Source organism: Drosophila miranda, chromosome 4 (assembly GCF_003369915.1).
Source record: "Drosophila miranda strain MSH22 chromosome 4, D.miranda_PacBio2.1, whole genome shotgun sequence".
Lineage (NCBI taxonomy): Eukaryota > Metazoa > Arthropoda > Insecta > Diptera > Drosophilidae > Drosophila > Drosophila miranda.
In genome coordinates this window covers 26,183,209-26,207,797 of record NC_046677.1, presented here as the reverse complement: position 1 = coordinate 26,207,797, position 24,589 = coordinate 26,183,209, and the positions used below count along the sequence as shown (strand labels likewise).

The 24,589-nt window shown below is 45.9% G+C and overlaps 1 protein-coding gene across 2 annotated transcripts in view; it reads left to right on the top strand.

Moving 5' to 3' along the window:
• Positions 1–3,604: 3,604 nt before the first annotated feature.
• The window catches only part of LOC108162532, a 42,658-nt gene continuing 21,673 nt past the window's right edge, over positions 3,605–24,589 (top strand). The window contains exons 1-2 of one of the 2 annotated variants that reach the window (XM_033394091.1): positions 3,605–4,962; positions 11,141–11,186. The gene's annotated coding sequence lies outside the window, so the exon portion shown is untranslated. The remainder of the gene's footprint in view (positions 4,963–11,140; positions 11,187–24,589) is intronic. The other variant, XM_033394092.1, reaches the window with a different exon arrangement.

Here is a 24,589-nt window from a genome sequence, read left to right as displayed (position 1 = left end):
TGGGGCAAAAAAAAGAAACCAAAAGAGAAGGCTTTGGGCCATGGCTGCCTGCCAATAGCCATTCTTTCCAACTGTGTGTGTGTCCGCCTGTCTAAACACGAAAAAAAAAAGGAAGATGTAGATTTCCAGGAAATTGTGGGGCGTAAAATATTTTGCACAAAAGTTGTACAACAATAGCATTAACAAGGGTAACAGAACAGAATAGAATAGAATCGAATAGAATCAAACCCCACCGAATAGTTAAGAATGATGGGGATGGTAGGAATATTTGTACAAAATATTTAAAGTGCATTGAACGCTCGAATGCGTCGAAAAACAGGCCCCCAAGGCCCCTCTTTTTTGTACATTCGCAGAGCCGCATAGACACTCGTGGATGGGGCCAAGCGCCAAGGTCAACTATTTTGACTTTTAATTAGAGCTGGGGCCATAATTACGGAGAGGACAAGTTGATGGCGAAACGCCTACGGTGCGCCGGCACAAAGGACCTGGCACTTGGCTGTAATTCAAAAGGCACCTCTTTTGGCTTTGACTTCCTTGACAGTGCGGCCACGTGCCACACGCGCCGGGCGGAAATTAAAATTCTGCCGGCGTGGAAGAGGCAACAAACACAAAGGACATGGACATGGACACAAACAGCCAGGCAGCAAAGAGCATCTAATAAACTTTCGCGTTGACTATGAATTTTCGCAAAAGCCAAGGGCTTGGCTTTGCTCGACACGCGCTTCTCCGTCTAGACACAAATCAAAGAAGAACTGCGCCGAAAGGTATGGCTGTGGTGCCATACCGTCGAAGGGGCTCTTAGAGGGCTATATAGCTGGGGCAGCTGCAGGCCAGATCATGGCCCGGGGCGACTTTAATTAACATAGATTGGTGGACACCAGCCTCGGGGAGGTCGCCGACAAGAGATTGGTTTACATGCAGCCGCTGCTGGTGCTGTCACTCCTTCAATTAAAGTCCACGGAAAGTTCCATTATTGACCGAACCCGAGAGGATTGTCCAGGGCACAATTGCAGCAGTTTATCCAAGTAAATAAGAGTGTCAGTGACGGGCTAATGAACATCATGATGGGGATACGGGAGATGCAGTTGTAGTTCTTGTCCTTGCTTAATTGGTGGATGGATAATTGGGCGGACTCCCAAGGGATACCTGCTGGAGCAACTCTTGTTAAAGAGCTCCAAGCCTCAGATCTGTCCTTGAAGATGGTTCAAGATTCGCGTTTGATAGCCCTCAGAGTGCCTGGCGTGGAAACCCATAAAGTCAACTTCCAACAACTCTTGAGGATCTTAAGCTATAAACCCGGCCATTAGCGGTTCAACAATCTGTAGAAAACTTATCCGAACTTTGAGGAATTCCCGCGAAGAGTTGAAGGGGTTGAGTGGGCGTTGAGTTTGGCAACAATCCATTCAACGATGTCATAGGTGATATGCAGGGCCCAAATAATTTCCACTTTCGCGTTGACAGAGCACTCCCTCGCCCCCCCTCTCTACCGCCCTCTCTCTCTCTCTCTGAAACAAAAGAGCTCTTAACCCGCCTGTCTGCGTGTCTGTCTGGCGCCCACGTGTATGTACTGCGAGTGGAAGTAACCTTTGGCCGATTAAACATAAATCCCTATAAAGCAACAAAGTAAAAAAATTGCCAACGAGCCAAGTAAAAACTTTGGCAAAGTGCTGAGCATCTCGTGGGTTTCACTCGGCTCGCGGCAGGATGCTGGGCGGGTAGCTCTTAGAGCCTTTTGAAGTTGCGTTAATGCAAAGGCTGTGGAGTAATTTATATGCCAGGCACAAGATCATCGCTGTTAGGGCATTAAAAACTTAAATAGTTTTAATGCGACACAAACTATGCGGAACAAGAACAACCAGCCAGGACCCAGGACACCGACAGGACCCACGACAGGACACCGACAGGAGCCTTGTTCCGGTCCAAGGTGCGTTTACTTAGCGACAATAATTATTATGGCTGTGGGCTCAGCCCAAGGACCGTCCACCATTCATAATGTGCAATGAGTCGTTTACTTTCGCCGGCGACCATCTTGTCCTTTATCCCGGCGAAATGTAAATTTAAATAAAGATACAAATGCAGATGGAACAGCAAAAGCAGAAGCTGAAACATAAATAGAAATAGCTATAGATACAGATACAGATACAAGCTGCTGCTTTGCTGGGCCTTGAGAATTGATTTGAATGACCGGCGGGGCTCTCGGGGTATTGCCAGGGAATAACAATAAACATTTCTATCTGCTTCATTGGTTATTTACTCATTTCACAGGGGGGAGGGGAGGAGGGGTGGGGGGCAGGCATCAAACAAGAAAAACAGCGAAAAATGAGAAATTTTCATTCGGGAAACTGAATTTGGAAAAGGACTTGACTGCGAAAACTAAAGCAGCCAAATAAGCAACCGCAAGGCCTCCGCGAAATGTGTCGGGGGTGAGGAGGGGGGAGCTCCTCCTTATAAAGCAATATACAATTCGCTGTGGGCGGCCGCGGCCCAGTCAAGCAACAACAATCGAACCGAATCGATATTTTTTCGCTGTTGGCTGCTAGCAGGGAGAGGGGGGTAGGGGAGGATATATTCATAACCATCCTTTGTCTCGAGTTTTTGGCAAAAATGGTTTCCTGCCTCCGGGGAGGACTCCGGTTGACATCAGCCGTGACATCTGACGTTCCTGGTTTGGGGTTTGCCGCAGGAGATCGGTGGCGTCTCTGAAATCTGTCCAGCCTCCAACCAGACTTCATTTTGAAAGTCTCACGATTGAGTTCCACTCCTAAGCGACTTCCTCAGTCGGCTGCGTGTTGAGGCTGGGTTTGAGTGCGGCGCCGACTCACCGAGAGAGAGTCGTGCAGAGCCGCCTGCCCCACAGCTGTTATATCCGGCGTAAGAGAGTAATACGGGGATATTGCTGGGAACAGTTGGTCGGGCGATCTCTTATACACGTACTGTTAGGCGGCAGCTGAAGCGGAAGCTGTAAGTCCACTACAAAAAGCATTGATAGTGTTTATCCAAATGGGGGCAATAGACAACAAAGGAAGGACTAGCAGTACTCGTGGGGTAAGGAGTGAGGGGATACAGGATATGGAGGGAATTCAACTTTGAGTAAACGATATTTTTCAGATATTTCTAGAGTACTTCTGTTTTTTAGTCTCTGAACATCTAAGACACTTCCTTCATTATTATTTTTTATAATATTTAATATATCCAGAAATTAAAGCGGTTCTTCTTTGGTTGGTAACATATTTCTATGCACGAATAGATATATTTTTTATCGGGGGTCTCTTGAATTCAATTTGCATTCGATAAATCCCATTTATTATGCAGTTTACAGGTCCCATCATATTATCGTGCATCTCATATCCCCGAAACGGATAAATCAGACTAAAAATAAAAACAAAATTGGCAACGCACTCTCACTTTCACGGCTCTCCGCCGCCGCCGCGGCCGCAAACAGCTGCGCTCTCTCTCTCGGCGCTTTCGCTCTCTCTCGGCGTGCCGTATAACAGTTTTGAGGGAGCCGAAGACGCGCCACGAGCCCGTTCGGACGTTCACGGACGCCGCCTGGCCGCTGAAATTCGCCCGAGCGTTGCGGGCCCCAGCCAGTCTCAAATTTGACGCCGTAACCGACAGACACAGCCGGGCGCCACGTTCCACCCTCTCTCCAAAACGAAGCTCTCACCGCCGCCGGACGGAGTCTGTGTGCGGGCGTCGTGCAGTGCGAACGCGATTCAGCCAAAACCTAATGCACTTTCACCGTGCTTTCACCGTGCGAAAGTTTTGACCACAGAAATTAAGCAGCGAAAGGTAAAAACCCAGTCGGGCCGATACAAAATGGTTGCCGTACAAAGCGGCCAGTAGGTCAGGCCCCCCCGCAGGAAGCTGCTAAACGTGCAACGTGGGCGCGCGGGTGTGCGGGTGCGTGGGTGCGGCGCCTTTCAGTGCGAGTGTGAGTGAGTGCGGCACAGGATCTGCAGGAGCTAGTACGTGCTACGTGCCTCCATGAGAATTTTGTTGGGATAACTAAAACGCGCTCCGGTGTCGCCTCCGGTGTCGCCTCCGTTGTCGTTGCCGTCGCCGTGGTCGTCGCTTCGAAGAGCACTCCTGGTAGTGAGTGGAGTGGGTGTCGTCCGTGTGTTTGTGTGTGTGTGTGCACCGGGTAAATAGTGAGAGCTGAGCATCGAATAACGTAAAATCCATTTGCCGCAAATTGAGGAAACACCGCGAGCAACGTGCAACAACATGTGTAAAAGCTAACGAGCGCGTAAACGTGGCAAGTGCCCCAGCTCCTTCTCCAGCTCCAGGGGCAGCTACTGCGACAATGACAGCACTCGTCGTCAAGTGAAGGAACATTTTGATTGATTTTGATTGACATGCCACTCAGAGGGCGGAACACCCACCAAGCACCAAGCAGCAAGCAGCAAGCAGCTCCGAAAATGATGGGGGAAACAAAATATTAAAAAATAACACACACACGCCACACACAGTCCCAAAAAAAAAACACTTGCCAGCTAAAAAATACTCGTATTGAAATAATTGCCTCAAGGGCACTGTCGGCGAAAGTGCCACTAAAACAGGAATTCTATTCAATGGCCAGACACAAAATGCAATCAAATCAGCGCCCATAAAAGCCGCATAAAAGAAAAGAGGAACAAACGGCAAAGAAATATAATAAAAATCCACAGAATCAGACGGGCTAATCAACTACAAAAACCGAATCGAACAACCAAATAACAAGCAACCAAAAACAACAAAAGCCACAAAAGCCACAAAGAAAGAAACGCTGAGTGGGGCAACAAAATTTGTTTGGTAGTACCAGTGTATCGGTATAATATACATAAATACGTGTACGTGTATGTATTCGTGTGCCTCCTCAAAAAAAGGATAAAATATTCCGTCATTGATTTTCCTGGCAGCCGAAAAAGTTGATCGCATCGAGGGAAAAGGAAAAGTTTCCCCGTTTCGCAGACATTTTCGGTATGTTGTTTCTAATTTCTGCAGTGTTTTAGTTATTCCTTCTTGTTGTACATAAAACTCAACAATATTGCTGTCAAAGTTCTGACAGTTTGAACTTTTTATATGCTCCTTTTACCCATTCCCCCCTGTCTTGGGTTCAATGTTTTCGCTCGACCCCCCCAATCGATGGGGGGAGGGGGGTCTTGTATAATTAAGTTAAATGCTTGTGAATAAATAAAAGTGCTCGATTTAAAGGGTTTTCTTGGGAAAAGTTTCTGGGGTGAAGATTGGGTTCATTGGGGGAATAGTATTTCCCGGGGAATTTCGGAACTTCTGGCGGTGCGAAAGTTTTGTTTTGCAGGTGGGGAGGACCCCCCCCCCCCTTCTACATCCTTCCTTAGTGGAGAGCAAACTATTGTTTATTGATATTTTCTTCTGCCTGAGCAGACCATAAATCACCTCGCTTAATTATCCTCTGGGAACTGTCATTAATTTGTTAAACATTCAATTAAACTCTTGTTAATTACGAATGTCAACCGCCGGGCAGGTCGTTCAACCCGCTCTGATTAAAACCTTTTGATAAGGCAATTTAATTACGGAGCACACAAACTGCCCAAAAGTAAAACTTGCTGATTTTTCAAATGTTTGTTCTGCGGCTTTGGTAAAAAAAAAAAAAAAAAAAGGTGAATCGACCACAACAAAGGGGTTGTAAATTCACCCCACTCCACCCCCCCGCACTGTGGGGTTTCGGGGGCTCACCTGTAAATATTTGGCAAGCCACAGAAAGCCGTGTGTTTGCCTCGACGACAAGGAATTAAAATGGAAACACGGCGCCGGAGACTGGGCCGAAGGCAGTGGTGCCTTTTCAACGCTGACGGCGTGTAAATGAGAAAATTCATTATTTAACATTAATTAAGGCTTATTATGCACATTACCCACACAGTCCAACAGCACTCGCACGCATACTACTCTATGTGTGTGTGTGTGTACATATGATAACCGCATTAAATGTCAGTCAAAGACTCGACACAGTTAACACACACACACAAGTGAAAGAGTATCTGTGTGTGGGGGTGGCTGATAGTTACACTTTCACCCCACTCCCCCCACCACCCACCTCGCCAAAGGAAAGTCAGGTTCATAATTCAACGCCCATTTGACGGGGAGTCTGGTCGGGGGCTGGGCGGAAAGCAAAGGAACAAACAGGAAACGAAGTGGCAACGAACAAAAAATACAGCAAAAGGACTATGAAAGACTATGGCGGTGGTTCGACTAGGTGATACCCAGCCATGGCTAGAATTGTCCACCAAGTTGTGGCGGCAGTTCCAAGGGAATTTCTCTCGAAAGGTGCCTGAAATCTACTAAATTTTGATGTTTTCTTAAACCTAAAGACTCTATCGAATTAGTATTTTACTAGCCAATAATTTCCTTACCAAATGTCAAAATTTATGCCTATTAACCGATGCCGCTCAGCCCAATATACCCTTTTGCCACTGCTTTTGCACCATTGCTGGGCGCAAAAAGGTGTTTAAATTATTCAGTAAATTGTTAAGTAAATAACACGAAAGAGACACGTTAAAAAGCAACCAGAAGACAATAACAACCTGCACATCAGACATCAGCACCAGGGGCTCCTCCACCACCTCCACCTCCTCTTCCTGCTCCTTTCCATTTCGTGCCTATGGGCACCTCCCATATGGCCAGGCCAATGATGGGGCGAATGGCACTGGCGATGGCAATGATGATGGTGATTCTGAGCCTGATGATGCCGATGATGACACGCCACACCGTTCACGGCTCGGCGGAGATGCCGGCAGCAAGTGTACAATAAAATAAACACCAAATGTGGAGAACTGACTGGCTAGCCCCAAGGTGCAGGGAGGTCGTTCTGCAGCGGAAACCTGGTGCGTGAGCAGGCGAAACGAAACGAAACGAAACGAAAACAAAGCCGGAAACGGAAGCAGCCATGAGAGCTCGCTCAGACGACTGGAACGACGCACTCTGAACCAAGTAAACAATAGCAAAAATTTGTAGCAACAAAAGAAAGGCAACACGGACTTACTTTAGTGGAAAGCAGGCCCAAAATGCTGCCAGTTACCCGAAAAAACAATTGCAGTTCTTTGGAATCGATGAATTATTTCTCGTATCTAATGGAAGAAGCTCGGATTCCAAGGAATCTACGTTCTGTATGGTCTAGTATTTTTGGGGAAATAAATTCATGAATTTTTGCTCCTGAAAGGGTTAGAGGTAGGGCCTCCAAAGTGCTACATTTTCTGTATATTTTTCTTAAAAACAGATTGGTTTCTACAAGACTGTGCCTTGAATGGTATGCAGTAGAAAATATAGATTTCTAGAGGAACAACTGATAGACCCATACCATATATAGACCCGTCTGGGTTGTGGTTCGCCCCTCTCTATTGGAACGATTATAAGAGGTTTATTTTTAGATATTTTCACAACTAACTGGCACCGTCTTGGAGTATTCGGAGAGTTTGCAGTAAATCTTTGCTTAGGTGTGTGTTTTTTTTTTTGGTGAAATTGCGTCGCAACTATAAATACGAAAGATTTATTTGCCGCCCACAGAATGGAAACAAACTGTGAAAGTTAGCCACCGTCCCCCGTCCGGGGGCCACATACAATATATCTGTGCCGGAGAGTGCCGGAGAGTGCCGGAGAGTGCTCAGACGCAAATGACATGCAAAATAAGCAGAGCTGGCATGGCAGCGGCAACCAAGCCACTTGCTCGGCCAGCCTCAGACATCCTCCAGATAGGGTTTATTAGGGCACCGAACCGGAGCCACAGGCAGGGGGGGGCAGGGATGGGGTGTGCCATAATTTATGCGGGTTTCGAGTACAAAATGTTTGCATAAACTTTATGCAAAAATATGCTAGGACCAGGCCAGGAAACGCATGAAAGTGGGCCGCTAGTGCCACCAACAGATACATTAACAGAAATTGATTTTCGATTTTTCCCCTCTCCCCCGCACACGTTTGGAGAGCAAATGCTTTCTACGAGAATTAGAAAATAAAGCAATTTATTTTGTGTGTTTTCGGTTATCCTGCAGGATGCTTGTCCACCCAAAAGTTTGATTAGTTTGTTTTGCATTTGTTTCGGTTGTGTTTCGGGGGCCAGGGACCCCAGCTAATGTTATTAATGTTTCTATACACTGGCCGGGGAGATTATCGAGCTTTGGTTTTGCTCTATTTCGAAAAAAAGCAAAGGCTTTTGCCACATATTTGCCGAAAAGTTCTCTTTGGCAGGGGCTCTCTACCAAAACTTTTCCATACTCAATGGCGTGTTGGGGCGTGTGTTTTATGTGGCACACTTGTGCGAGCCATTTTGGTAAGCCAAAGTTCTGAGAGTCCTGGCCCCGGTCTAACCTTTCTGCATTTATCCAAAATTTTAGCAAAAACTGCACTCTGACTTTGACACCACGCGGCGGTGAGGCGGTGGGGCGGTGGGGCGGTGGGGCTGGTTAATAAGTCAAAAGTGTCCATAAAGTTCATGGCTTAACCTTGAGGATGGCTTACCGAGGGCTGCTTGGCTTAGGAGTCGCCATTTTCCAGGGAAGCTTCTTGAGAAATCAATCGTCTGCGTCATCCTTCGAATACTTTCATCGAATATTCCTTAGAGTAGAACGTATTCCTTCTCTGAAATTAAGAATTGAAGTGTCTTATTGTCCGACATAGATTCAAATTTCAAGAGAATTAAATAGAAAGTATTCCCTGAAATTTGCTGAGGTGCTAATTTGGTTCAAGATCAAAGCCTCCTCCTAGTGCCAGACTTCTCGGAACGCTTTGGCTCCCTTCCACGAACCTTGACCACATTCCGGCTCAAACTGACCGTGACCGGTTGCAAATTGGCGTGCAAAGTGCTCGGTGGCGAATCAATTGCAATTACTCGGCCAGTCTGCCAACGGAGCCGCGGACCAGAGCAGGGCAGGGCAGGGAGGCGGCCGAGTGCTATGTAAAACATTAAATAATTCCATTCGCTTCCTGTTGGGCGCCGCAATCGCAATCAGAAAGTTGGCAAAAACAAATTGCAAAATGAAAACCCAAATGAGATACATTTTTTAGCCGCTTCCTCGTTTTTTTTTTGTTTTCAAAGAACCAGGACAACGGCGGCAAGGGCTTACTCCATTTTCAGCGGAGAGCGAAAGCAATTTCCGTTCGTTAAACCTACATTTCGAAATTAAATTTTTTACACTTGAGAAGTTCGCAGCTTCAAATATTTTCATTTTCCCTGCCTCAGACGAGGCGCAATTATGCCTGCCCTCTGGTTTGGGGTGTGCGTGTGGGTGGAGCCCACTCAACCAGGAAGCAGGAGCCAGGCAACCCTGCCCTCCCTGCCGCGATGCGGCAAGGGCGCGGACGCCTTTAAAACTTTGCCCCTGCTTGGGGTATTCGCGAGGCCTTGAAGGTATCGACTGAGGGATACTCCTTGAAGGGCATTTCTGGGTATATTCCCAGCTCGACAGCTCTTTATTCGACGAACTTTTGGGTGCATTTCTAAGAATAAGATCAAATCTTTGAAGCAAAGTCTTTTTGGAATAAATAAATGGGTTTTTTGGGCATAGTTTTACAGCCTGAATGTGACTGAAAGTCTTTTGAAACCTTTATGCATGTATTTTTGATTATTTCGCCGACCTACCCCCAAAAGTCCTTTCATAGGGTGCTAAAAAAAACCATCAACAAAGTGTATAAAAGCTGAAAAATATACACGAAAATATTGCATAAACAAATGTTGAGCCTTCAAGACCTCATCACTCCCCCGACAGAGCAGCACTCATTACGACCTACCACGCAGGACGACGGACGCAGGACGAGGGAAGGAAAAAGTTTAGCCTCTGTTTGCCAACGCTGGGCTGCGGTTACAGCGGTTGGGGAAGGGGCGGGTCGAAGGGCAAACAAAAAATTCTGTCGAGTATTAAATATCTATTGATGGGCCAGGAATTGAAGCATCGGGAATATGGCTGCTTGTTTTTCATTATGCTTCACTCCGGCATCCGCTGCTGGCTCGGCAGAAACGATTTTCCCCAGCTTAATTGAGGCATTATTTGTGTCATCGATTTTGGAGTCCCCTCAAGGGTCGCTTCTTTGCTTTAAAGACAGAGAGAGGGAGAGTGGCTGGACCCAGATCTGAGCACACTCGATCCCATCTAATTTATATTATCTGCTTAATTTATATGAAACACCAAATGGCACCCAAAGTAGATAAGTCTTTGTGTGGCCCCGCCCCCACCCAAAAAAAAGGCAAAATTTAGAATACGAGAAAAAAAAGGGCTGCCAAGGACCGTCAATAAAATCTGTTTTATTTGCCCGCTTCTGGCGAGGACAGGGACGTGGCTGGTTTTCGGTTTTATCCGAAGGGGCCCCCGGGCCTATAAACCGACAATCAGAATTGTAATAATGCGAATGCAATTTAACCTTTGTTTCGAAACGGCTGAGGGCTGAGAGGACATCATGTTCATGGCCATGAATATGAATATGAATGCTGGACATAGGCGTTCGGGGAGCAGTGAAAGAGTTGAATTTAATCACCAAACAGAGCTCGTGAAAGTGTCGGGTATCTAGGCGATAGCTACGCCCTTGTCCCTGAAGGAATGCATCAAGTTTTGGGAGGACCTTGGGACGACGCCTTCGGAATACTACGACGCCATTAGATGGAATATTTAATTTTATTGTTATCCCAGTCGAGGAGTCCTTTGTCCCTCTGTCACCAAAGATGCATCACAGACAGGGAGGCATGATATTCGGACTATCAGATACCCCCTGGCCACGAAATATCTCATAGAATCTTTTGAAAAGTGAGACTGGAGTACGACAAGGCCATATCGAATCTTTTATGCCCTCGGAAATGCCGTCACAAGCCCCTCCCTGACCACAGCATACCCCCCCTTCAGCAGTGCTACCCCGCATAAAAGGGTCAGCCTCGAGTCTCGAGTCCAGCGAGGCACATTTTTCGAGGCTTAGCTGAAAATTTAAATTCCGAGCATGCTGCTGTGAAGGCACCAAAAGCATCCAGCACATATTTACATATTCCCTTCGTCCCACCTAAAGCCATTTTATATTAAAAATACAACAAAAAAACACAAGGAACAAAACAAAATGGAACAAAAAGTTTTATACATTTCTAATATGCGAAACCCTTTTTGGAGTTTTTCATTTCATGGTCTTCGTTCTGGTTTTTTTTTTACAGGTTTCTGGCGGACATTTAAGCCGTGGATGATTAAAACGATAAAAAGGTATGTCTTTCAGCTTTAAGATACGATCCTGCGGGGCAACGAATGGCGGATACCCTCCAGCAGATGGCAATCGATGGGAAGTTCCTTTTAAAGATAATTTGAGACAGAGCAATCAGCGAAATCCAGTCCGGGTTTTGGCCCCTTTTTTTTGTGGTTCACTGACTTTAAGACCCTCCCCCCCCCACCACCTCTATGCCCGATCCAAAGTCAAAGGTTAAGGTACATTTGGCCAGCATTTCGTGGCTTGTTTTGTACGTTTTTGTATGCAAATCAAATTAAATATGCAAATCAAAAGCAACGGCAACGGCACGGCTTTGAAGTAAGTTTTCAATTTTCGTTTAAATTGTTTTTACCTTTGTGCTTTTTGCGGCATCGGGCTGACATGGCTTTATTTATTCATTATTAACTTTTATTTATTTATTTACAAATATTATATGCCATATGTGGGCATGGCCGATTCGTCAAAATCGTATGCCATATTTCATGGAGGTTTAAAAACAATATTTATGCGCCTGCGGGTCCAAAAGTAAAAACCGAGAGTTTTTCGGCTGTTTGTTTGGTTTCCTCTCCCCTCGGGGGTGATGGTGAGGGGTGAGGGGTTTATTAACTGAACGACATAAAAATGGCCACAAAAATCGCTCTGGCAATGGCCGTGTACTCGTACAAGCGGCCCAGACAAACGGCATTCGCAATAAAAACGAAATTGATTTACGAGTAGGCTTGAAATGCTCCCCCCCCCACCCCCCGCCATCCCACCATTGCACCATGTTAATGCCAGCCATTTGTGGCTGTATGACTATAAAGCACTGTTTTTATAAACGCCTCTGACAAGTGCCGAAGGACGCCACCCAAGTGCTTTTCGTCTGGAAAATGGGCATTTTTCAGGTGGTTTTCCTCCAACCAAAAGCCTGTTTTTCAATTGGATGCACTGGTTTTAAGTCCAGCAGCAGATTGACTTGATTAAGCATGAGGACCCATTGAAGGCAAAGACAAAGAAAGAATTAAAGAATGGGTTGGATAGGCAAAGAGTTCTCTGTAACTCTGTCAAAGACACAACTCTCGAGCCTGCTTCTTGGAAACTGATTTATACGGGGGGCTACCTCTGATCCCTAGATGTGCCCACCTTTCGAGGCCATGCCCTCATCTCACCTCGAACTCGAGGGTTGTCTCCAAAGAGAGTCTCATTACATGTGCCTGTCGCCAGGCTTCGAGTGCGGTTGGGGGGCGGGCGAATGGCAACATTTTAATTTCCTTTTAATGCGGGGACAAACTCATGGTCTTAGCTTCTTGCTTGGGGTAGGCCAAAAAATTAATTATCGTTGGCAAACACGCGGAGCCGAGCCGTGGAGGGAGAGTGGGGGGCGAATCATTGCAAGTGAATTGTAAGCCGCCGCTTAGGAGGAGGACGAGTGGGAGGCCGCCGCGTTGTTAAGCTAAAAGTAAATTGCTTATTAAAAAGCCTGCTCCGCACATGCATAGCCAGGTGGAGATCCCCGCCGCACCAAACTCGAGGATGCTGGAGTCTCATCTCATCGCCTGGCGGCTGCTGGAGCCACTCATTTACACTTGAGGGAGCAGCAAAGGATGGCGGGCTAGGAGACCCGGCCAGACAATGAGGAATGAAGCTCCGAGGGACTGGGTAACAGGGTGTGAATGACAAAGCACCATGGAATGTGTGTGCGCGCGAGAAAGTCCTTGAAGCAATCGACTTAATGCGTATGGCTCTGACGTTGGTACATATTTAGTTTGCATTTACATCGCACAACCAGGACACCACCACACGTCCTGAGAGGCAAGCACTGGCGACGGAGACGGAGCCGTAGCACATTTAATTTTCTACACATTGCACCATGTCCTGATAGATTAACTGGGTATTGAGGCGCCCCAACTACATGTTTAGCTCGAAATGAGCGCTTTATAAATATGTCCTTGTCAGCGTCCGAGGTGGAGACAATTTGCCATTGCCCTGACTGCCACGGCTGATTGGATGCCGCACGGTTCGAAAGTCAAGGTATCCTCATCCGCATATCCTCCGTGTGTGTGTGTGTGTGTGTGTGTGTGTGCGTATCCTGCACGCATCAATGAATTTTTGTCAACGTGATTCGCATTAGAATGTGTATTCAAATGAGCACATAATTTGTTTGTTTGTCTGCCAGCCAGCCATGTCTGTGGGATGGCATGTACTTCCTGGGGCCCAGCAAATGATCGACCTAAGGGATGCCATATCTCCAGTGGCAAGGGGTCCAAAGATGCAGTAGATATATCCTTTACAAAACTCGTTGAAAATTCTATTCATTTTGCATGCCTCTTCCGGCATACCCTCTCCACCAATGGGTATCCGTTGCCTAACATAAATATCGAGGCAAAGACCAGCCTAGGCTTTTGCCATTTTACGAGTGCAATTATGTGTGTGTGTGTGTGTGTGTGCGTGTGCGTGGGAGATAGAGCCTCTCTGGGGTGACTACCGTTTGATATAAATTTCCAACAAATTGCAAATAAATTGGAGTTGTCTTGGCATCGCCATTGTCAACCCCAAACCCCCAATCGCTGCCAAGAGAAAACCCCACTAGTAATTTCAAATATGCAAATTTCGCCAGGCACACCCTCGACTAGCTGGCTGCTGGGTGTTGGTATTTATTGCGATTCGGTTTGTGTGGCTCAACCACTCTCCCACTCCCGCCCCGTTCAACCCATCCGCTGGCATAACATTTAATTTACTTAAGTTCCCTAAGCCGCTTTCGAGGCCAATCACTTTGACGAATATTGTCTGGGGCCAGACCGTTTTAATTAAATGCATAAACCCCTCTACAGTCCCCCCCCGCCACCCACATTGTGTGTGTGCAGTTTTTGTTTTTGTCTTACGTTTGATGGATGGGACTTTGTGCTGCTTTTTGTGGCCTGCAAGTCAACGCGAATTGATTTAATGTGAAATGCAGTCCATTTTTTATTTATGGCGCCTGCAACCTCGTTTTGATGGACATATTGGTGTTCCGCTGATCTGCAATAAATATAAATTCCTTTCAAGTGTTTATGATTGAGTTGCAAGGCCATGGCCGTGTCCTGGCCGCGCTTAATCCCCTGCCCAGCGAGACATAAATGTGGATGTGAGTGATATAAATCATCTGGTGACAAGTGAATAAACAATAAATATACTCGAATAAATGTGGATATATTCCAAAAATAATTTTATTTGGAATTTTGTTTAGTTTCCGAAAGCATTTCCCATCGAAACGGGCAAACCGCCGAAAAATAAAATGATTTAAATTCGAGTACGCTTTTTCAATGAAAATTCCCAATATTTTCGGAGCTGGAGCTGGCAAACATTTTTGCGGCCATTGAACAAACAGTTCGATTTTGTTGCTCTTTGAAGTGGTGTAGACAAACTCATTTATTTATTCCGCTCTTCGTCTGAGTATCGCCATAAGAGCTACCAGCAACCACATTCCCCCCCAAACCCCAACTAGAACCGCGTGCCCTTTCAACCAGCTTTATTTTCGCGCATTTGCTGTTTATATAAAACAATAATCATAAATTTTGTGGCAATTTAGAAGACGGCTTTTGTTGCTTTGACTCGAAGCCCCAGCCCCAGCGCCAGCCCCAGCGCCAGTCCCAGCGCCCCCCCACTCCATCAGTCATGCCCGGCTTCAGTATCATTCTGTAAACTTTCACTATTTGTGTTTGTGTTTTCGGGCCGGAAAGTTTTTGCCTCTTTTGCCATTGAATTTATTTGTTTGGGGATCTTTGTGTGTGGGGGGGGGGAGGGGGCTGGAAATTATTTAAGCCTATTGAACCCGACTGGTTGTGTTGCTGTGGTAATTGCGTAACCAAATAATTGCTGGCTTCTTGATTTCTACCCCCCTCCCGCCACCCTCCACACACCTCTTGCCCTCTTGCAGCTTTATTAAATTTACAATGGCACAACGTGTCGTATGCGTAATGCCCGGAGAGACAGGAGAAAGCCTGAGAGAACTTGGAACCGTTATTAAACATTTCGTTCTGTGAACAATAAGTATTTGGCATTTCTGTTTAGTTTTTGCGCTTGTCTTGGCACCCTCAGAGGCAATCCCTGCCCTGCCACTCCCACTGCCTCCTCCCTCCACCCATTCGTGCGTTGATAGACATTTCTGACGATTGAGATTGAGGCGAAGCGAGAGATGCAGAGCCCAAAGGCACAAGGCAACTGGCGCCATTTTGTATGCCGCACACATGTATATAGTGGCACAGTGTGAGCATGTACATGGATGTATGTGTGTGTGTGTGTGGCAAAGTGACGATAAAACATTTGCCTCGATTGCTTAAGTATGCCATAGAAGCAAAGAGCCTGCGAAAGCAAAAGCAAAAGCAAAAGGAAGGATTGGGGCGCAGATGGAGCTGGTGGCCTGCTACCCTATACCCTAGCGAGTTGGGTATTACGATACCATTACGTAATTCCATGTGTGCGTTCTGCCATCAAAAAATTACGCCAAACTCAATTATTGATGGGCGCCTGCATAACCAAACAAGTTCTTGGCCGAATCTGTGTCTCATTCGTGGAGGGGGGGAGGAGCAGGTCTGAATGGCTTATTTAAAGACAACTAAAAACGTTTATCAATAATATATACATTTATACAACGGTGAATAAAGTAGAGCCTCGAGCATCGAAATTTCATATTTTCCAAAGCAATAAAGGCACATTTTAGAAGTAAACTTTTCCCAAAGAATCAGTGGCGAATATTGCATTATTTGAACCCTTAATAAGTTGTAGCCCCTAAGTATTATATAGGATATAATCTCCTCTAGAATACTGCTTTATTCTCCTCCCGCAAGAGCATCCCACTATCGTTCTATTCCGTACAATTTTCATTGACTTGTATCTTCATTGATTTTCCCTCGGTGGGAGTTTTTCAATGTATCTCGCCGGCAATATGCAGCGTACGAGCCACACATGAAAGTTAATGACTTGCCGTTAGTTGGGTGCCGACCGCTTAGTCCAAAAACCGAGCCAAGCTGCTCGGTGTTGTGTTAATTTAAGTAAAAAGCATTTTAGCTGATGTGTTTATTTGCCACGCCCTTTACACCCACCCACACATGCATGTACACCCTCTCGCCCGTTATCCTTGGGCTCCAATATTACTGATAATTTAGTTGGTCTCTTGTGCTGGCAGCATACTCGTACATTTATTGTTTGCCATGTACCAATGGCTCTATATTCTATATAGGAGAGACCCAGAGAGAGAGAGAGAGAGATAGAGCGTCCCCGTACGGCTTAGCCCGCTCGAGTCTGTATCTGCGCCATTTTTGGCCTTTTGCCAGCCCCGACACATTGGCGTCCTTTTATGCGAAAATGAGTTGAGGCAATGTGTTGGGCTAGCTATTTTTTCCCATCTCTCGAAGCTCTCTTTTTCTCATATCATTATGAAACGCTTGAATGGGTTTTTATATCCACGAGTGTGCGTGCAGCTGTGCGTGTGTACAAAGCGCTGCTAATATATATTCTTATTGATTTAGAGCTGCGATAAGTTAAATATTTAATAGATTGTATCAGTAATTTAATAAGGCGAGAGGAAAATGCGAGCAACCAAAAGATTGAAATGGGTTTTTGGAAATTAAAGGTGGTCCCTCTTTCTTGTTTAAATAAAAATTAAGTTTAAATCCCAAATATTCCTTAAATCTCTACAGATATTCCACAACTCCCTTTTGGGCCCCCCCGCAATAAACCTGTAACTGCCAAAAGCCCTCAATTTGTGCCTCATTTCTCAATTTGGCTAATGCCCAAAAGTATTTACATACACACTCGCATTTGTGCAACTGTTTGTTTAACAATTATGCAAATGTTGCATACATTTTAGTCTTTTTTTTCGTGGCAGCCTAAAAACCCAAAAAAAAACCCCAAAAATAATGTAAGAAAATAAGTAAATAAGGGCGTTGTTGTATGTACGAACATAAATTATGCCAAAGCATGTGCCGGCAGACACCCGGGCAGACAGCAGCAACAACAATTGAACGCCATTTTTGTTGACCTACAAAATGGCGGAGCAAATTTCCATTTCCCATAGCATACTTTCCCGCGCAAGTCCGCGCAAATTGCGGGCAATTAATTAGCTGCAGTCGCGGTCTGGTCGAGCACGAGTCCGACTCCGTGTCCGTATCCGTGTCCGTATCCATGGCCGTGTCCGTGTCTGGTGCCATGTAATTTAAGGCGACCGCGACACTTAAAGCATTTGTACGCCTTTCGGCTTTCGTCTGTCATGACAATGATCAGGTGGCGACCAGCAGACAGCTCGCCATTGCACAATGCATTGTGCTCATGGGGTATAAAGGGGTATATAGAGCCGGAAAGGTCTTTGAAGTTCTTTCTTCTGGGAGAAAACAGGTTATATTTTTCTGTGTTAAGTTTATAACCGATTCGAAACGATAATATCTCGAAGGTGATAAGCAAATGCTAATCTATTATTTATGGTAATTGATAAATAAAATAAAAGATTTTAATTTTTTGGATCGAATTTTTTGAAATTATTCTACAACATATAATTGACTACACATTTGATATATTTATTATTATTATTATTTATTTATTATTATTATTTATTGATTTTTATTTATTTATTATTATTATTAGTATTATCATTATTTATTTTTTATTTTTGTATCTTTATTTATTAGATCTGGATGGATTATTTTATTTTATATTTATTTATTATTTTTTATTATTATTTATTTAATTTTTCTAAACTATTTTCGAATGGTTTTGAGACGTCCGTGATACAAGATACCCTGTGTTGCAGAAAATTCGTATTTTATGGCGAGGAGCATTATCATGGCTGCCCTTCTAATGATCGGCATGAAGGAAGGCTTACAGTCGCATTAGAGCCACAAAAGACCTTATTTCACAAGTTTTCAGACCAGTCCTTAGAATAATCTAACCTACGGCTTCCTGTGTGCCCCTGAAGTTATTGCAGAGGCTGACCACCGCGACAATGGGCAGATAGGCGCCCAGAGTCATGGAATCCCCGTAGATGTACTCCCAGTAATTGGATCTCTTCGCACCCTAGTTGAAGGCCTCCAAGAACTTGCTCTCCCTCGATTTAAAGCTTCGATCAAAAACTATGCCAATGAATGGTACCAACTCAGATATCAGGCCTTACCCCTAAAATATACGAAAATAAAGCAATAAAAGCTGATAGAAAACACCCAATTCTCTGTCTTGGATTCATCTAAATCTTTCGCGATATTCCCCCACTCGAAAGAAACCGCACTAAGCCGCTTTTAAGCCGACTGATTCCCAGATGCTAGCTCCCAGATGCTTCGTAAAAACCCTAAATTATGTGCCTTGTCGTGTTGCTGTGCCCGGCTAAGAGACATTTAGTGTTGGGCATCATTAGAATGCTTTCCTTGTTAATACGATTACGCTGACGTATGCGCATTAGCAGTTCCAAAAATAAACCCCCAGCAAGGCGAGGTGAAAATTGTTGGCAATACGAGAAGAGAAGCAGCCACAGAAAATATTCAACTGGCAGCTGTGTCTGAGCTCGGGGCACCGCAAAAGCCAGAGCCATCTCTGCCACTCCGAACCCCACTCTGACGGTGGCCCCTCTGGCCACCAAACCCCAAAACCTGGGGGTAACCTGACATTTAATCAAGGCACAGCGTACAGGTAAACAAACGGAAATAAGCGAAACTTCCGGTTGCCGTCACCGCTCCCCTGTTTTTCCTGCCTTCCTGCCCCGCCCCTCTGCGTACACGGAACGGAAATACAATCAAAATTGTGTAATGTTTGCTTCTACCAGTGTAGAAGGGGCAGGGCGGGGCGTTGCAGACGCACGTGGCTCTTTGTGGCGAGGGTTTTGTAGTTGCCTTCTTTTTTTTTTGGGTTGGTTTTTTGGTGTTGGGGGGGCCTTGAGGTTTCCGGACAGATGTGGAGGCTGCTAATGAATTTTGCCAGCCATTGAATGATTAGCATTATGCCAATTAAATATTTAACGCGCCCATTTATTGGCCATGTTTATGCAAAAAGGGAGAGTGGGTGGGGGTGGGGGCTTTGGGGCTCCCACAAAACAAGAAACTCACATTTCGACTTGTAAATGCAAATGGCGCCGCGCACGTGTGCGGGGGCTTGGGTTGGGTGTGGTGGGGGGTTGCCAAGAAACCGAGAAACATTCGACGAATGTCAGTTATAATTGATGTTTTGACAAGTCAATTGCCAGCTAATTGGAGCTCATGTGTGGAAGGGGGGGGGGGGCGAAATCGAAATCAATGTCAAGTGGCGACTGGCGCTGAAAAGCTGATTGGTATACACATCTTTTAGCCATTAGTCTCCCCCATCAACCCTTTGGATAAAGTTTAAGGGCCGCCAATATGGCGCCGAAAAAGGCAATTCATTTATTTCAAAAGTTGCCCCAGACTTTAGTCTTAAAGTTGCCTTGTTTTCGTGTAACCAAACCCATGATAACTCTCCATAGAAGAGCCCTAATCGATCAAATGCCTGCATGAATATCAAAATAAATCACTTGCCATTAGCCAGGGCTCGATTCACACTCAATTCCTAGACTCTACTCAGGGCCAGGGCCAGAGAGGGAATAGTCATGCCAACGCCCATTTTTATTTGCTACAAAACAATTTTCAAAGTCATATTTTATGCCATCAAAGGCATTTGTCATTTATACACAAAATGTGTGGCAATTTCGACAAACAGTTGCCAGATGGAAACTAGTATCTGACGGAACATGATGGGTGTGTGTGTGTGTGTGTGTGTGTGTGTAAAAAGGGTAAAAACATAATGGAGGCTGGGGGCTGGGGGCCAACAGCAGCTGAAAATTTAGCAAAACTTGTGTTATTTGTCTCGCTGCGCAAAAAATGTACAGCGAAAAAGTTGACAGGACGAGCAATTTGATTTTGGCTGACAAAAATTTGTGCTTCTGCTTTTGGCTAATAGTAAAAAATATGCGCGAGTCCTCTGTGACAGCTCTCGAGATTGCCATGAATATATAAGCCCTGACTGCAGAACCGACTGAGGCCTGCCACGGCTGAGGGACGGGTGAGCAAACATGCCAGCAAATGTCTGCCAGGCTCCTCTGTATAGGGTAAGAGGGGTAGCTCTTGACCGGGAATCGATGCATCTGCGGCAGTAAGATAGTTCCCAGGGTATCTGCTAGTCGAAATATGTCCTTTTTTTTCGCTGTGTGTGTGCGTTTGAGGCCTCGTCAAAACAGTTTACGTTTTCTGGAGTTGTGCCAAGCGCTTTACGCACACAAGCACAGCAAGAGTGATGCCACACACACACACAAACACAGAGAAAAGTGATACTCTCTTCCACCCACACACACACACACACACACACACACACACACACACATGCACTTTACGTTTATTGTAAGGCAATAAATTCGCTGGATAATAATTTCAGTCTGGCGTCATAGCAATGATAAACTGTAGATGATATATTATTGCGTTTTTAGTAGAATAAATAGCGACAAGTCCTCGACTGCCACGACCCCTGGCAAAGGGCCGGGGGACTGCCTGTTTACCACGGAATACAGGCCAGACCAGAGCCCGGTCTAAGCTTTAGAGTACATAAATCTCATCTTGGTGGCTTCGGGCCTGCCCCAGCCACCGCAAAGCCCCCTTTCACATGCAGAGTGTTGCCAGCCTTGTCGGGCTGTGGGGCTGCCGGGCTGCGTTTTAAAATTCCCCCCTTTATGGAAGGCGCTTTTTATGAGCTAGTGTGACGAGTGCTCATAAATTTGATGGCCAAGAACTGAGTGGCAGCATACATTTACGCCGCGAATCCCACACAAATTTACAAGTATTTTGGGTGCTTATAAATTGCGAGTAGAAACCGGGGATTATACGGGACATAAATCATTGTTTGCCTAAGGCCAGAGTTCACGAGGAGCTGCCAGGGCTTTGCTTTAAAGAAACTTGGGGGAACAAGTAGATAAAAAACTAAAACAAACATTCGATTGATGTGCCATTCAATCGGTTATCACAGCAGCTGGCTGGAAAACCCCATCAGGAAATAAAATAAAATCCCCGCACAAACAATTGAAAGACGCATGAGGTTGACAACTGTCAGTGGCAGAAACACCTCCCCCCCCCCCCACCAAGAGGTGGAAAAAAAACCAGAATTAAATGAATTTCTTTCTTCTTTTATATTCGTATATGGAATATGCACGTGAAGGAGTCCAAAGTCCAAAGAGTTGATGGGAGTGATGCCAGAAGGTGTTCGATATGCGGATCGATTTTCGTGGGCCCTCAAACCGCAGCCCTTTAGGCCCGAGAGCCACATATAGGGGATACGGTGTACGGGATATACGGGCCAAGTAAATATTTGCCATCATCTTGGGGTCATGAGGGGGTCGCTCTCGAGAGCCTTTGTCGAATGTTTGATGTTTGATGTCCTCGTGTAATGTGATTGACTTTAAGAATCACCGAATCTCTTTCTCTCTCCCTCTCGGTAAGCCCGCAACGTAAAAAATTAAAACGAATGAAAAGAGGGACTCCAAGCAGGGCAAATAAGCTGCGTTTTTGGGTCCCACGATGGTAGGACAACGGAATCTTTAGGGCAAAAACTTCTGCCTGCTTTTCCCATCGGTGGTCAATGGAGCGTTCTGCTCTCGACTCCCGACTCCCGACTGTCGTAACGTGAAATGAAAGCACGTAGCATTTTCATTTCGGTCAGTGTGCGGAATGCCAATTACAAGATGTGGCGCTCCCAGACAGACAGAGAGAGAGAGAGAGAGAGAGGGAGAGAGAGGAGGCGAGGCACCGCAGCCGAAAGTCAGCTCCAGAGCTCATTGAAATGAGTCGCGTAGTGTCGACGGGTGGGGTCTCATAACTGATAGATGCCTCTCGGGCCAAATTTTTAATAATCTTCTGCAAGTGCACGGGTGTGTCGGTGAGTGGCAGGTGACACGCCCAAACATATATGTACTTGGTGGCGACTCCCAGTTTGGGGTGGCGGCTATTTTTGTCTGCCGCACAGTGGTTGCAAGTGGCTCCAAATTTGCTCTATTTCCTTCTACTAAATTAATAATTTTCTGTGCTTTAAAGTACTTATATTTAAGACATTTTTTAGACCAGCCACTCAAAGGGGTCATTGGTCATAAAAATATCGTATAAATCATCATCATCACTGAGTCAATAGTTGAGGCGATAGAGCCACTCGATAGAGTATGTACCTTGGACTATCCGTTTGTCTGCAGAATAATATAGAATAATCTTCCCAAGGCTGGCCCTACAGCCTCTCCCTTTCACAGGGTGGCTTAGCACTTGGGTTGAGTTATATCGGAAATAGACTCAAAGAGAATAAACCATCTCTCTCTCTCTCTTTTTCTCTCTCTCCCTCCATCGATAGTCCTCAGTTTTCATGAGTTTTTTGGTTAAAAGTGAGGCTCCTGCTCCACTGTGCCTGCCCTGACCTGTGCCACCTTTTGGCCGAGCAACGGCACTTAAAAGTGTTTTTATTATTGCGTTTTGCAATTGGAATTTTAATTTGTATTTCATAAGTCATGCGCTTGGAATCTTAAGCATCTTATGGGCTAAGCTCTAAAGCTCTTAAACTGTATCCAAGGTTCGTCTGGATCTGGCTAGGATAATTTATTGTATGCCTACATGTGGCCGTGTTTTGCTAATGCTTTGCCACCCAAAAAGTGTGCCACATGCCTCACGTGGCGACTACTTGGTATGCACACCTGGCCATGCTCCACGGGATTCGGATGCGGCTGCGGCTGCGGCTGCGGCTGCGGGAACTTTAAAGCCCCACACGCGCGTGCCCCAAGCCAACTAGAAACAAAAGGAAAGTAAGCATTAGAGAAAGAGCCACACAAGTGTCCAAAGGGGATAGCAGAAAGGCTCGAAGGGGGAGCTTCGAAGGCAACGAGGAACGCCAATCGAAGGATATGCACATAACAAACCCGATAAACAAGAGACTGTAAAGTTTTCTCAGTGTAAAAACGCGGGAAAATATGAACCCATCAAGCGAATACCTTCAAAAAAGCAGCACTAGCTGCTGCTGCCCTCCAAAGGGTGGAGCATAGAGCCAACTATATATCACAATGTCGGCGCACTTAACATAGTTTATTCCTTATCCTTTATCCCCTGTCCCTGTCCCTGTCTGTGTCTGTGTCTCCTCCTTTGGCCATTATGCACACGTCGCGCATAACCATAACGATTATGTTAATGCCCCACAGGATGGGGGCCGTGGTGGGGGACTGGCGCTGGTTACCTGCTCATCACTCGCCTTGGCTTATTTCTGGGTTATTTACATGCCCTAAGTAGTTGTAATGGGTTTCCACTGTCGCGTGCGTGGCGTTTCGTGGCGGCGACAAAGTGTTGGCAATAAAGCCCCAGCCGCGTCCTTGGCGTCTGTCACCCACCGAGTGGCTGTAGAAATTCTGAATGGGGGGGGGCTGAGCACTGAGCACTGCGAGCTAGTTTTTTTCTATTTTTTCTATTTTTGGCCCACTGCAGATGTCTCTGGCTTATGAAAGGGATTTGGCTTATTCCGTGCGGCACTCAGGGGCGGGATAATGAGTGGGCGAAAGTGAATTATACAACCCAATGAATGGCTCTACGGAATATCCTTTATATAAAGAAATTCTCTGTCGCCCAGCCTTGGCAATTTCTATCCGATGAAATGTCATAAAGAAGGCATTACGAATCAGAGACCCAAAAAACTCAATTGCGCATGCAACGTCCCCCCTACGAGGGCCACGAGGCCCAGGAGGCCCAGGAGGGGCTTAAAAGCGTAAAACTTTCAATTTGCGTTAATGGCATTAAATAAAGTCACTCTCCTGCCACTCCCACATGCCCACATGGAGAACATTATCTCAGGAGCAACCCCCCCCCTGATTCCGAATCCGAAACCGAATACGAGCCACTTCCATGGGCCGGCAGCCACTTAAAAAAGGTTGCCCTGTCAGGCCAAAGCCGCTCAAATGGCTCCACACACTACATCGATACTTTTGAGGGGGGGGCCAGGGGGCACTGTTTTTTTTAACTTTATTTTTGTATTTTTTTTAAATCGCATTAAAAATCATTGGAGCCCCGAACACGACACGAACGGTGGGGTGGGGGTGGGGGGTGGTAAAGTAAATAAAAACTCGACAGAGAAAAATACCAACATGAGATGATGGGGTGGGGGGGGCGACGGACAACAACAGTTTCGTTTTCGGCTTAAAGCAGGTGAATTCTTGGCCAAAACAACAAGAAATGATAAAGAGCCCACCCACTGGGCGGGAGAACAACAAAAAAAAGGATGAAGCCACCCAGGGAGTACCCTTCCTTCTTTGGCAGGGAGTACCCTTCCTCCCTCCCCTCCCCTCCCCCAAAAACCATAACACCCTCTGGGGCAGGGTATTTAAACATGAAACTGCTTTGGGGGCTACTGTTACCAAAGAGCCCGATGGGGATGGGGCTGGAGGGGG